This window comes from Mytilus californianus, unplaced genomic scaffold, assembly GCF_021869535.1.
Source record: "Mytilus californianus isolate M0D057914Y unplaced genomic scaffold, xbMytCali1.0.p SCAF_6, whole genome shotgun sequence".
NCBI classification, from domain to species: domain Eukaryota; kingdom Metazoa; phylum Mollusca; class Bivalvia; order Mytilida; family Mytilidae; genus Mytilus; species Mytilus californianus.
Window position 1 is genome coordinate 41,214,800 of NW_026262712.1, and position 14,822 is coordinate 41,229,621.

A 14,822-nucleotide genomic window follows, 5' to 3' on the forward strand; every position below is an offset into this window, starting at 1 on the left:
ATCCAATTGTTCGAACTTTCAATTTCATGCATGTTAAATTGTCTATGAAACGAAGAGGCGAAATTCATAATCCCTTCAATAGTTATGTTATAAAGAGGCCAGGGCATTCCCTGTAATAAATCTGCGATAATTTAGAAAAATCGATTTCAGTGCAGATTTCAGAGATTTTCTGCCCAATTACGTTACAACTTATCTGGACACGGGGCAATACACGCCAAAAAGGTTGTCTTTGTCAATTACCAATGAGATTCTGTTATTTACTATTCTTTACACAAATTGTTTCCTATTGTTAATTAAAAACTAGTTCTTATAGTTTATGCCCGCGCAAAATATATGTTATAATGGTGGTCTTATACTTAAGACCACAATATTTTTAGGTAACACATGCTAAGTTCTGCTGTGCAAAATCCCTTTGCCAAAGGTTGTCTAGCAGAAAATAACTAACTTAATCATTATCAGGAAATACAAATTATATCATCATTTATTCAATACAATAATTAGATACACAAGAAAAATGTTTTAAAATTTTTCTGTATATGTGTTTGTATGTCAAAGCATTTACCTATATTCTCTGATGCTCAGTTCGAATTTGTTTTGACATTTCGAAATCCCCCTTGTATACGCCCAAGCACACTTATCATTGCGTGTTAGTAATATGTCACTATCGATCAAGGTTATTCATGTGTATTGCTGTCAGCGATAATTATAGGATCATATGCATTTAGAAAATAAGCACGATTTCATCCGTCTTAACAGCGATTTAGCAGCAAAAAGCAGGTAAGTTGCAGTAACTACTGAAAAGGAGGATTAAAAACAAGTATTTAAACGAAAAATGTTACGCGTATGTAACACGTTGGCGAAATTTCGTAACGCAGAATTGCCGGTAACAATATTTTCGGCTAAACAACGCTATCAAAGCATAATTAAACGTGCATAACAACATGATTAATTGAAAGTGATATATACATATATATATATATAAAGGCTTCATAACCAGTTTTTGTTGAAAAAAAAGCTACTGAAAACTAGCACAAGTTAAAATGTAATCAAAATATTTCGTATCGTAAAGGTGTCACACATTAGACACAGATACATTTGCTATTTCCGCTAACTCTTTATTGTCAATCAAAAAGTGTATGTCCTTCCTAAGGAAGACAACTAATCAATGAATCTGTAACTGCAGGGTGAATGACGGAAATTCGCAAATCGACATTTGATAGAGGGTGCGTTAATCACTTTGTTTTATGTTTGTTACTTGTTTGCTGCCTCATTGATGTATACAATTGATCTCTTTTAATTCATACAATCGTAGATGTTAGTGTTTTGACAACATGAGCGTCACATTTAAAGGGCGTATTTTCAAAAACATTCGACATTCCCATATGATAACCAAACGTTCTCCTCATGTTGACCTTGTCCTTTATACGTATGAGCCAGAGATTGGGCAATGGCTTATCCTTACGAATGCAAAGAAACTAGCATCATCCGTCTATATCACATTCCGCCATTTAGATGATAGATCTGCACTAAATATTTTAATATTTGATGACAGAGTTGAACTTATCTATTCATTCGAACTTGAAATAAAAGATACTTCAAATGCAGTTCAATCTGCCGCATATCTTAACTTATCTCTAGAAATTAACAACGAAGGTTGGTTGTTATGAAAACTTTACATCAAAAAATTCTGATTCAACTTCAGAATTTTCAATTTGTATGTAGCACCATTCAAGCAGTGCCTGCATATACGGTTTTATTCAAAGTCGATACGATATTTCTGGATTTATATATTTAGAAATTGACATATCATATATTCACCTGCCTATTAATGAAAACTGTACGTTTTCTCTAGATGTCTTATAGTTAGTGTTAATGTTTTATAGTCGATATATCATAATAAATGATACAAGTGTTGATTATTATTTCATGAACAGTCAGTTATTTTACTGTAATTTTCAGGCAAAACCAGATAACCAATCATGTATACTTTTTAATGGAATAGTTCCTTTGTCTCTGTTAATTTAGTTTGTGGTTTTATACATGTATGCTATCTATACATCTGGTATTCTAATTAATATCAAAACTATCTACCAAAATTAGTTCAACGGGATAATTTTAACTTACGAAATAAATTATCTAATGTTTGATAATATCAGCAGAGTAAAAGTCTCATTATCATCATATGACTATACATTGAAAGTCCCATTATCATCATATGACTATACATTGAAGACCCATTGGTGGCCTTCGGCTGTTGTCTGCTCTTTGGTTGGGTTGTTGTCTCTTTGACATATTCGCCATTTCCATTCTCAATTTTATGTAGCTATACGTTATTGATATTTTTAAAAATTACAAAGAATAATAAAAAAAAAAAAAACAATGCGGGGAAATTACAGCACTTAAATGTGAGTTTGAACTTTGCTCATCGAACGTAGCTATGTTATATAGCGTAAATTACACCGGTCCAGTTTTAAAATGCTGAATACAATAAAATTGGCAGGTTGATAGTAGAAATTGGATTATAATTTCACAGCGTTTAATGTAGCCTTTTCATCTAAATTTGGGTTTTTGGTGTAGAATTAGAATAACAGGTAAAAAAGCTTTTTTGAGACCTCGAAATTGAAAGTATTATCCTTTTTCTTTTATTTAACTATTGTTAATCAATAAAAAATCACAAAAAAAATAATTGTGCTTTGGTACTGGCTGTTATCAAAGAGAGACAATTAAATCTCAATATCAATGTGTTTTAATCACAGGAGAGATAAATCTTGTTACATGAGGAGTTATCTCATCAACTATAGTCTATTTTTTAAAACATCTTCTAGGTATTTAGTTTGCTTACCTATGTTTTATAATTAGTTCCTCACTTTGGAACCGCAAAGTAAACTTTAATAAAAACCCTTAATATTTATTTGCTATGTAACCTTTGTGGATTTAAAAAAAAAAAAGATTCATTATAGGGTAATAAGGGCGCCATCAAATAAATAGGTAAGAATAACAATTTAGGACATTGAAACATTCAAAATTCAATTGAGTGTATGAAAGTCTGATTCTTTTTCAATTTATTCTATAGAAAATTTTAAAAGTGACTATGAATTTATTGAAAGAATATTTATTGAAAGAGTACATTTTTATTATTTTGACAACACATTTGTGAAAAGATATTTTGTATTGTTCTTGTATGCGTTGAGGCCATTTATATAGTTGGCAGTAACAAATACGCATGGGAGTTAAAAACGAGATGTGTTAAAAAAATGGCCATTGTTAAAGCAAAAGTCCTGACTCGTAATTTTTGCATATATGAAACAAATCAGGTAGTATAATAAATTGTGTGGCCAAATGATGGGTTGTTAATGGGTGCGAGTCATTGTGACACTGATAAGGGGGTGGACAGAATTATGGGAACTAAGGAATGAGAGGGCTGGAAATGGGAATTGGATAGATGAAAGCTGGAGTCAGGGTGGTGTTAACCGTGAGGAAATGGTTGTTAAAACAGGGATAATTCATGTTGACGATAAGATAGGAGTGCAGAGGAACAGAATACGGAGTGGAGTAGGAGTTTGGGGAGAGTTTTGTCCACAGACATTTCATCGATGTTTATAGTCTTCGCCTAGTCAGCCTTGCATAGCGCCTTCTAATATATTTTTAAAGAATTTAATTCGATATTATAATTCCAAACAACTTATATAAAATGATTAAGTCTTTCAACGAAGGTTATAAATGATTAGCAAGGATGCAAATACTAAACTCTAGAACCTAGATAAATATCTTTAACAAATGAATTCAAAATAGCAATATGTATACAATTTAACAAATATGTACTGAATAAGTGTCATGTAAATCGTTAAATATAGAAACACACAATTTCTATTTCTAAACAAAGGAAATAACAATTACATGATAATCCTATCTGCCAAATGTATTTAGAAATAATTTGTTTTTATCAACAATTACTAATTAAAACAAAAACACACACACTGAAGATAACATGTGTTTTAGTAGCAACAACTTTATTGTTAATAATCAACTGCCAACCTGTACCAGAAACAAACACTGGTTTGGAACAAACTATACACTACGAACGACAACTCGACCTAGTATGTTACTCTTATTTGTTGATAATATAAACAAAAATTAATTTTAAAAAAGCGGTAATATATAGCAATTAATAAAAATCAGAATGCCGTAGTAAAAATCATCAGGAAATTGATCTGCTTTGCTGCCCGGAGATGCCGATAAGTGAACTTGTACAAAATCATGTTTTCAGGGGAAGTGATGAATTGTCCTTGCCAAAATAACAATTAATTCAGGTATCTAACATTGTTAACATATATTGATACCACGATAATACATTGATTATACTGTCTTGTTAAATATACCTTATTGTCAAAGAATGCAGTAATAGTGTCGTCATCGACGGCCAAAGAAAAAACCGATATGATAAAGCATGCAATTCCGATTATTAAATTCTAAAATTGAGTTATCGTCCTTTTCGCGCCAGACGACTATTGAAAAGGCTATTTAATGATTATTGGCGTAGTTTTTGGGAATCTTATTCATTTCATTGTATTGACCATATTAAAGTTGAATACATTTAGCATTGTAAACTACATTATGGAAATAGCAAATGCTATCACACATTAACCTTGAACAAACTTGCTATTTTTGAATATAACAGGAAGTGTTGTTTACCTCACAGCGTTGTTTAGAATAACGTTAGTTCGCATCAATCTTTATTTAATAAGAATTGCTTTCGGCATCAAGATTTGGCGATAGGTTGCAAGTATTTCAATTTTCTTTCAGTTGGCAGAAATTGCAACCTATAATGACAGACTTGTTGTTTTATTATTATGAATCAACGTTTGCTGATAAGCATAGCAAATACTATTATGAATTCCTTTACATTGATAAATTCAACAACACTTAACGTTATCTTGATGGTATGTTTTTGTTAAATAATCAAGAATTTTCCAAATGAACTGCCAACGTTACACAAAGGAACTTACTTTTAAATCAATTGAAAAAAGCAAAACACTGTTCTTTCGTCGATTTATATAATCCAGATTCACATGAGAAACGCTAAAAAGAATAATTTCAACATCAGGATGGATTTTTTATTCACTATTGTACATTGTCTGTTTTTGAAACTATAATGTTCCATTTGCCCTATTTATATATTCCAACGTGTTCGCTATTCTCGTGTCTGAAAAGAAGTTTTAGATACCAATTAATGCATTCTACAAATGTTTTATGTATCACTGGTAAATAATGAAGTCAGGAATTTCGTTACCACACATTATTTAAACCGTTACTAATGTTTTTCATAGGTACAAAACAATTGTTTTGGGAGTATGGCTTTACTTGTAGAAAATTAATTACGAAAGGGAGAGCACCTCTATTTGTTACGATGAAGTTGTTTATAGGGGTAAATTCAGTAAATAAATATACGTCATCAGGGACCGCCCATTTGGGGGAGAGCTTTCTGTATAAAACTGAAGTCATGTGCTCTTCTGATTGGTAGATAATGTTTGTAATAAATATTTTTTGATAGATGGATAAAAACTAGAGTTGAAAAAAAATAAAAAATAAATGCTGAATGTACTAAATTTTTTTACTACAGAGTTGAAAAGTAATGGGGGTCAGTGAAGGAATTAAGTGCGAATCTACAGTGTTTGTAAACAAGGCCATGTGAATGCCCAAAAATGCCGCATGACCCTATGTTTTTATTGTTGCAAATGATAGGGCTACATTTGTACTTTCATGAATGATATATGAAATTTTCTAATTTCTAAAGGTAAATCAGGTATAAATTTAATTCAAGACATAGATTAGCATTACAGTCAATGGGAGATTTTTTACTGAATTTACCCCTATAGGAAAATATGCATTCTGTCACTGTACTTGTCCAAGGCCACACAATAATCACAAAACTTATTTCCTGTGTATATTAATGTAATGGAAGCATTTTGGAACCATTTGAAGTTGTTTTTTACACAAATTTCTATGTTTAACTCGGCTATCTAAGATGTACTGAGTGTACTGTGAGAGGAAGCATGGGGTATATGGTAAAAATCAGATTTTGTGTCCAGATTGAAAGAAACAATAGAAATTATGCTTGAGAGTTATGATATCAATGAAAGGCATAAATATTCCCCCCATTTTACAACACATTTTGCACATATTTCTCCTCATTATGTGTAAAATCATATGGAAAATCAGAATTACCTCCCTTTGACAGTGTATTTTTTTTAGCTGTGTTTCACCATGTTAAGTTGTAGAACAAGTTGTAAATAAGCACTTTTCAAGTATTTTAACACTTGAATAATCTGACCGCATGAAGATATTCATTTGTTTTAACATAACGCATTGCGTTTCTTTATTTAAAAAAAATTGTAGATAACTTTTTATGTTTACATGCCCTTCATCTATGAAACTAGTGTTGAAATGTTTGTAATTGGATTACTATGTTAAATAATTGCTTTTAAATATTCTAAATTGTTACTTTAATCTTCCAAATGCAAAGTTTGGTCATACCCAGTCTTATTTTTTCATATTTGGCACTTTTTTCTACTTCAGTTTTGTCTGTCTAGTTTTGGCGAAGAAACCATCCTGATGTTGGGGTAACAGGAATTTCTGCAGAGTGATTGTTAATGACATTTTGTGAACTTTACAAGTAATTAAAACACAAATTTAGTTAAATGAAACATAATTGTTGGTTTTTTTTGTATGAAACTGCTTAAAGAAGCCTTTGAAAAGTGTTTTTGTGGTCTTTTCAGGGTATTTAATTAAAAACTTCCATATAAGGCAAAATTTAACTAAGAGTACATCAAGACTTTAGTTTCTAGATGTACTTGCAATACTGGTCAAAGCAAACACAGAAAACAATTCATATTTATTAAGCATAGTATTTTACACCATTCTTTTACAAACAGTCAATATGCAACTTTATATACCAAATATACATTGGCCGCAGTATGGGCTGTAGTATAAATTTTCCTCTATCTTTACAAGTTCAGCATTTATGAATGTTGTATTGAAACTGGAACTTGAAAATTGGATACATTACATGATTATTACAAAAAAAGAGGGAAAAGCTACTAAAAAGTCCCTTATAGGGGTAAATTCAGTAAATAAATATACGTCATCAGGGACCGCCCATTTGGGGGAGAGCTTTCTGTATAAAACTGAAGTCATGTGCTCTTCTGATTGGTAGATAATGTTTGTAATAAATATTTTTTGATAGATGGATAAAAACTAGAGTTGAAAAAAAATAAAAAATAAATGCTGAATGTACTAAATTTTTTTACTACAGAGTTGAAAAGTAATGGGGGTCAGTGAAGGAATTAAGTGCGAATCTACAGTGTTTGTAAACAAGGCCATGTGAATGCCCAAAAATGCCGCATGACCCTATGTTTTTATTGTTGCAAATGATAGGGCTACATTTGTACTTTCATGAATGATATATGAAATTTTCTAATTTCTAAAGGTAAATCAGGTATAAATTTAATTCAAGACATAGATTAGCATTACAGTCAATGGGAGATTTTTTACTGAATTTACCCCTATAGACGTGGAACAATTACAAGTAACTATGGAACGCCACAGCTGTCTTATGTGGTGCTCTGACATTACGTGAAGTGGTTTGATCATTACTTGATGATATTTTGTTATTACGTAATATGATTTTGACATAACTTGATGATGTTTTGATACTGCTCAATATGGTAACGTCATTACTTGATGATATTTTGATATTACATGATATGGTAAAGCAATAACTTGTTATGGTTTTGTCATTACTTGATATGTTTTCAACATTATTTAATGTGGTTATGTCGTTAGGCAATGTGGTTGTGTCATTAGGCAATGTGGTTTTAACATTACTTGATGTCTATATGGATTTACGTAATGCAATTGTGTCATTACATGATGTGATTCTGTTATTTCGTAATGATGTTGGTTTTATTATTTTTATAAGGCTTTTACATTACACTGCATGATATGTTTATTCCCGTTTTTGATGTGGTTTTGCCACTCTTTGATGTGGTTATGTCATTACTTGATGAGGTAAAACCGCGTGACAGAGCCGGAAATACCAGTAACCGCCATATTTTCAAAATGGAAGAAGTTTTAAGACAGTGCAGATTTGAACGCCTTATACCAGTTTTCCAAAGGGAAAACATTTCTCCTAACTTAGTTTGTAAACTGTCTTCCTTTGAATTGCAATGTTTGGGTGTGTCTAATAGCCAAGAAATGATGAAATTGAGAACATATTGTATAAAGTATAGTAATGTGCAACCAGACAGATTGCGACGTGGAGAAGCTGGGCCACCAGTTTACGAGATTCCAAAAGAAATCATTGCATCACTCATTGAAACTGGGTTTAAAATAAGTGAAATCGCTAAATTGCTGTCAGTATCGGAAAGTACCGTGTACAGGCGAATGCGAATGTATAACATCAGCAAAGTAAATTTTACTGACATAAATGACAATGAATTGCAACGTGAAATAAATGATCTACTAACTAATTTCCCAAGATGTGGTGAGAATATGTTGCAGCAAATGCTAAAACAGAAAGATATATGGGTAAGTTACGTATAGAATGCATTATGACATGTAATAAAAAAGTAGAAAAAATCAATCCGAACACAAACAAATATGATTTTTTCAATCCGGGTCCGTTCGCGCCCAATCACGTTCGCCCCCCTTTCACTTTCGCACCCTACACGTTCGCACCCTACACGTTCGCGCCCAATTTTTATTGGTTTTGTGTTTAATAATTTGTAAACGAGTTTTGGTAAGTGTATTACTATTAATATATATTTTTTCATTGTTTCTAAATAAAGTGAGATTCTGACAAGGTTTTTTTTGTGTCATGTTAAATGTATTGCTATACACATTTTGTTTTTATTGTTTTTAAATAAAGTGAGATTCTGACGACCAGTATTTTATTTTAGTGTTGAATAATTTTTAATCATGTTTTGGTTAGTGTATTGTTATAAATATTTTTCATTGTTTCTAGTAAATAAAGTGCGAATCTGACAACGTTATTTTGGTGTTGAATAAATGGTAAGCATGGTAAGTGTATTGCTATAAATATAGGGTACGAACGTGTAGGGTGCGAACGGACCTAGGGAGCGAACGTGTGGGGTGCGAACGTGTAGGGTGCGAACGTGTATTGGGCGCGAACGGACCCGATACCGGGAACGCTCAAACCCTTATTTTCACCGACTATGTATGGGATCAGCATTTAAATTGTTTCCTTGAAATTTTAATATATTTTCAAAGGGATTGTTGTATGCATTATAACTTTCATTTTCCGGGTTTTTGTCTTGCCTGCGACGAAAGTCGCGGAAGACGAGACATATAGGTGTTGCTTTTCCGGCGTTGTCGTTGGCGGCAACAATTGTTCAGTTTTCTGTTCCAGTCAGTTTGATAGGAAGTACTTGTTAAAGATCAATGATTATTTTCTCTAAAATTGTATTACTAACAGTACATGTCAGTTTGCCGACTATTTCTTAGCCCTTCAACCTAGGTCATGGTCCATTAAGCAATTGAACATTTTGCTTACGTTAGTTTGATAGGTACTGCTTGTGATATTTTCTTTAAAGTTGCATTACTATCAGTACATATCAGTTTGACAACTATTTCGAAGCCCTGTCCCCGAAGGTCATAGACTTTCAATTAATTACCAATTTTCAATGTTTAGTGTTCCGCTTAAGTTAGTTTGATATGAACTACAGATGAATGACAATGGTATTTTCTATAAAGTTGCATTACTATCAGTACATCTCAATTTATCGACTTTTTCGAGGCCCTGTCCCTAGGTCATGGTCCAGCTACTTTGAATTAATGCGCAATTTTCGTGTTAAGTTTTCTGCTAAAATCAGTTTGATAGGAACTACTTGCGATAGATCAATGATAATTATTCTCTATAAAATTGTCTTCTTCTGAATGTTCAGAGTGCAGACGAGACATATCTCTGTGTCAACAGTTTATTTTTACATATATTTTAGTTATTGTACGATGACTTCAGATCGAATATGCGTCTGGTAACTCGTGACTGTCTGGTAAAAGTACTAGTATTTCAAAACGGTTCAACGGGACGTCTGCGTCAAAATATAATAAAAACGTCGCTGGAAGTGTTGAAACACCATTACAAATAATCGCATACTTAATTTATATCTATATGAAGTTAATTTCGTTAGAAGTTATAAAATGTTATTATTCAAACTGTAGCAAGGGATTAAAAAAAAGGCAGGTGCATGTGAGCTATGTCATCATTCGGCTTTAATCGTCGTCAGTAAATAGCTTTATTTGGTCATGTTTACTCTACTTCACTGAAAACGTTTGGACAATCTTTAATGGAATGGTCCGTAGATTTACCATTTAAAAGATTTGTTCCAAAGTTCCATGCTCAAACTAACTACCGTTTTTAGGACTTTAGGTTGGCTTCACCTGTCGAAAACTTATTCCAAACGTAATAGGACACCCTAATTTTACTGTGACGTTGTAACCGAGCCCGTAAATTTATATACTTTCCGGGTAATGTTATCAATCCTTTAAATAAACTTATTCTAAAAGTTACCAATTCAACACTGTAGTTAGATCTTTATATATATAATTGTTTTAATCGGTATAAACATTGATTTTGTTATAAATAAATTCAAACCCACTTGAATACTATTGTTGTACACATATGTGTGTACACTCACGATCCTACAATCTGGCAATACCTATAATTTAGCATTACACAAGGCCATGTTTTTCTCTGAGTGTTTATGACGTTTTTAGACTAAATCCATTAGATCTGTACCGATTGATATTTTAGTCTTAGATTCATGAATTTTTTTACTAGCTTTGAACCAGCTTTCATGTTCTCTCAGATCTGTACTTTGTGTTTTGTGTACTTTTGGTATGAATTTTTTGTGTTTTGTATCGCCGGATCTGGTGAGTTAAGCCCTTCAACATATTTTTATAATTCAGGTTCTTATGTTGTGCTGTTACACCACTGTCCCATGTTAGGGGGAGGGTTTGGCGCCAGCAAACATGTTAACCCCACCACATTCTATATGCTTGTCCCAGGTCAGAAGCCTGTTATTCAGTGGTTGTCGTTTGATGCTGTATATCATACTAGTTATAAGGCCGTTAGTGTTCTCGTTTGAATTGTTTTACGTTTGTCATATGGAGCGTTTTATAGTTTACTCTGCGGTATGGGTTTTGCTCATAGTTGGAGGCCGTACGGTGACCTATAGTTGTTAATATCTCATCATTAGGTTTCTGGTAAAGAGTTGTCTCATTGGCAATCATACCACATCTTCTTTTTTTTTTATTGTGTATAGAATTCGCTGTGTTGGAACTACAATAAACTTTTGACGAATTTGAGTTCTTGGACGTGGGACATTAAAAATCTACATTAATACTTTATCTGTGATCGCGGCATCAGTGTAGTTCCAACCATTTTGTTTTCAACATTTTCACAAGCAACATATTTATATACTAGACAACAAAACTAAGGACGCAACAATTAACTTCAAAAAGGGGGGTATGTGTTTTTTTTATTGAGTCAGAATTATTTTTAGTTTCTCGACGCTATCAATCAAATCATTTTTTCAAAATATAACACTATAAGGTATTCAGAATATTTATTTTTGTCATCAGCTTGACTAGAATATTTATTTCATCAAAATGGGAATCAGAATATTTTTTTTAGATTAAAAAAAAAACATAACCCTCCCCCAAGTTAAATGGTCGTTCTCTAACGATACGAAAGTTTGATCTGAAATATTTTGAAAAAAATATAAGAAATCAATTTGAGAAGAGAGTGCACAGATGATTAAAAGAATCGAACCCTGTCGAAAAGTGAGCAAAAAAAATGTTATTGAACATGCAAAGGAGTCACATTTTTTTTGGCAGAAATTAAACTGATGACACAAATCGGAACCCAATTGCAAATGAGAATAGAGCATTCAAATGTTTGAGAAGGAATTCAAAATTATAGTGAGACCATTTTGTGTTTCAAGTTTAAGTTAAAATGTCGGATTTTGAAAATATTTTGGTAAAAGGGTGATCTCTGAAGTCTAAATTTTACAAACAAATAATTTCGCGGCTTTTGTCTTCTATCAATATTAAACGTTAGACCAACTAGACAATTTTTAAGCTTATAAGTATCGTGTATTAAATTTCATCATACATGGAAAATGCATTTCCTTGTATCGTATTTTTGACATGTATATTTCACTTATTCATCATATTTATTATATTTATATAAATATTGTAATTCGTCATATCCATGGTTGTTCATAAATATCACTTTTGTCTTTCAATTGTCATATTTTCACTCTGCAGATTCCAAGGTCTAGACTGCGAGAGAATTTATGTAAACTCGATGAAGACGGGATAGCCGAAAGAAAACGCGGTCGTCTACATCGAAGGGTCTATAACGTTCAGGCACCTAATCACCTTTGGCATGTTGACACAAACCACAAACTTATACGATGGCGCTTTATAATTATAGGCGGAGTTGATGGTTTCAGTCGGCTAGTAACATTTTTAAAGTGTGAAAATAATAACAAAGCCGAAACTGTTTACAAGTCTTTTATGGATGGTGTAAAGGCCTATGGGATGCCTTTACGTGTTCGATCTGACCAGGGAAGAGAAAATATACTTATAGCTGATTACATGCTTGCAACAAGAGGTCCTGGTAGTATGATTACTGGAAAATCGGTGCATAATCAAAGAATCGAGCGATTATGGCGCGATGTGTATGAAGGAGTATTGTCATTACATTACGATCTCTTTTATTTCATGGAAGATCAGCACCTTTTGGACATTCTTAACCCTGTACATATTTATGCACTACACTATGTATACTTACCCAAGATAAATGAAAAGTTGAATATCTGGCAAGAGGCATGGTCAAGACACAAACTAAGAACTGTTAAAACGTCTCCACTCTGTTTGTGGACCGCCGGAAATATTAATAATCTGATCACCTTTCAATTAGATGACCGAGCAAATTATGGTGTCGATGGCACTGTTGATGATAATGAAATAGAAAGCAACCACGAAAGGGCGGATTTGAACCCAAGACCAATTTTTTCGTCAGAGATTATTCCTGTTAGCGAGAGATGCCAAGAACAATTAATATTACATTGTCCTTCTGACTGGACATCTTCGAACTACGGAATTGACATATATTGTACAGCTCTTGACATTATCAAGCGATACTGAAAAGTATCGTCTCTGTTTGAAATCAGACTCACTCTCTGTACACATATGTGTTTTATCATATGCTCATTGAAAAGTATAAATACAATGGTAATTGAAATATAATAAATAGCTACATTGTATCTTATTATACAACAAATATATGCGCTTTATACCGAGGCCAAGGGTCAACTGTCAAGAAATTATTACTTATAGCATATTAGAGACAAGAATAAAAAAATCAAAAGCTTCAAAGTTTTAAAAAAACCTTGCAATTCATGACGAGAAAAATAGTTACTTAGTTTTCATCAAAAATGAGATTCAAACTTTTTTGATACAAAAAACGTTGACTTCATCGCTACCATACAAACATGTCCGCAAAGTCAACCAGAAAACATATAAATTCACTTATGTGATAATACATTTAATGATTTTTCACGTTTGCATAAGTTATGTTACAGTAAAACTATAACAGATAAAGAAAAGGCACTGGCTACCATCATCAGCAAAAAGTAACAAGAAAAAATTATTATTGCTACTTACGATACTAATAGCCGAAAAATATTTCCGGAGAGGGACCCGATTTCTAACGGAAATTTCAGTGTATTGTTGTGTCTTTTGCCAAATTGGTCTTAATTCTTTTTTGCTATAATATATGGTTTTGTCAGTTTATTTCCAACTTACGAGTGTGAATGTCCCTTTGGTACCTTTCGCCTCTCTTCAACAATATCATTTTTTTTGCTACCTGCAGTTATTGATATCCGCAAAATATATTTAGACGGACACTGATAAAAAAAAATGTTTGATTTGCGAACAATCTGTGAAACAAATTTAAACAATAACATGAAAAAATCTTCCAGATATATTGACTGATATGTTCGATTTTGCCACAGGAGGGTCAATTTAAACAACTCACTATTCCTAAGTTTAGATATGAATGAGCAATATGTCCAATTTGTATTCGGTGAAAAGTTTATTTCCTTAAAGATTTTAATGATAAAATTCAACGGTTCCAAGATGCAATTTGTGTGCTGTTGCATAGAAGTTCTTGTAAAAAACAAGATGTCGCTGAAGGATATAGCAGATTGGAACTGTTTAGTATGCTGTTTAGAAGTGCATATTTAGATCTATATTTTGTGACGGATGTCTGAAGTGTAAACTGTAAACATCATAAATGATCAGCAAGACGATCTAGAAATAATAGGCCAGCAAAGCTGAACTTGTCAGTCGACCCTTAATTTTTTGGCAATTTTGACAGAGTTAAGTAGATAAGGCAAAGGGCAAACATAAACAGTGCAGAAGTTGGAATGTCTCACCTACTTTACTTACGATTGAACACATGTTAAAAGTCTGTTAAATGAAGGTATTACTACAAGTATCACATATAATTAACATTATCAATGATCCGATCCATGTAAATAAGGTCAAGGTCAGATCCCTGACAGACAGACATGTTCACCTTACAATCATATCATACACAGCATATAAATAGCCCATTGCTTAGATAATATGAGAAACAGGCCTTCTTAATTATATCTACTTATTACGAAAACTGAACATTGACCAATGAACCATAAAATGAGGTCAAGGTCAGATGAACCCTGCCAGACAAC